Raw genomic sequence first — 1,626 nt, forward strand, 5'->3', positions numbered from 1 at the left:
AATATGACATCTGATTTCTTGATTGTTGCTTCCGTGAGCATTGATTATGGACCCAAGTAAAATGAAATCCCTGACAAATTTAATCTTTTCTCCATTTATCATGCTGCTGCTTATTGGTCCAGTTGTAAGGTTTTTTGTTTTCTTCATGTTGAGGTGTAATCCATACTGAATGCCATAGTCTTTGATCTTCATCAGTAAGTGCTTCAAGTCTTCTTCACTTTCAGCAAACAAGGTTGTGTCATCTGCATATTGCAGAATGTTAATGACACTTCCTCCAATCCTGATATGGAGTTCTTTTTCATATAGTTCAGCTTCTCAGATTATAAGTATGATGGAAGGATACAATTCTGATGCACACCTTTCCTGATTTTAAATCATTCAGTCCCCTTGTTCTGTTTGAACAACTGCCTCCCTATCTATGTACAGGTTCCACATGAGTACAATTAAGGGTTCTGGCATTCCTATTCTTCACAATATTACCCATAAATTGTCATGATCCACAGAGCTGAATGCCTTTGCATAGTCAATAAAACACAGGTAAACATCTTTCTGGTATTACTTGCTTTCAGCAAAGATCCAGATGACATCAGCAAAGATTCAGATGATGACATCAGCAATGATATACCTCATCCCATGCTCTCTTATGAACCTGGATTTAATTTCTGGCAGTTTTCTGACAATATACTGCTGCAACCATTGTTTCATTATCTTCAGAAGAATTTTCCTTGTGTGTGATATTAATGATATTGTTCAATAATTTTAATATTCTGTTGGATCACTTTTCCTTGGAATGGTCATAAATATGGATCAATCCCAAATTTCTTGGCATAAACAAGTAATCCCCAGCACTGCATCCATCCACATCTCAATGGGTATTCCATCAATTTCTGTAGCTTTGTTTTCCCTCAATTTCTTCAGTGCAGCTGGACTTCTTCCTTCAATACTATTAGTTCTTGATCATATGCTACCTCCTGAAATGGATGAACATCAACCAATTCTTCTTGGTACAGTGACTCTGTGTATTCCTTCCATCTTCTTTTGCTGCTTCCTGCATTGTTCAATATTTTGCCTTTGTTGCTGTTAAGTGCCATTGAGTCAACTCCAACTCATAGCGACCCTATGTACAACAGAACAAAATACTGCCTAGTCAGGCACCATCCTCACAATCCTTGCTATACCTGAGCCCATCATTGCAGACACTGTGTCAATTCATCTTATTGAGGGTCATCCCCTCTTTCACTTGGAATGTATGAAGTATGAATGTAAGAAAATTGTAAGTTTTCACAAATGATATGGAATGCATAAAGATCGATATCCTAGGCATTAGTGAACTGAAATGGACTGGTATTGGCCATTTTGAATCAGACAATGATATGGTCTACTATGCTGGGAATGACAAATTGAAGAGGAATGGTGTTGTCTTCATAGTGAAAAATAACATTTCAAAATCTATCCTGAAGTATAATGTTGTCAGTGATAGGATAATACCCATATACCTAGAAGAAAGATATATGGACAATGAATGGACAATGAATAAGGAAGACTGAAGAAGAGTTGATGCTTTTGAGTTGTGGTGTTGGCAAAGGATACTGAAAGTACCATGGACTGCCAGAAGAACTAACAAAT

Source organism: Orycteropus afer, unplaced genomic scaffold (assembly GCF_000298275.1).
Source record: "Orycteropus afer afer isolate SDZICR_OR568_19922 unplaced genomic scaffold, OryAfe1.0 scaffold00402, whole genome shotgun sequence".
In the NCBI taxonomy this organism is placed as follows: Eukaryota; Metazoa; Chordata; class Mammalia; order Tubulidentata; family Orycteropodidae; genus Orycteropus; species Orycteropus afer.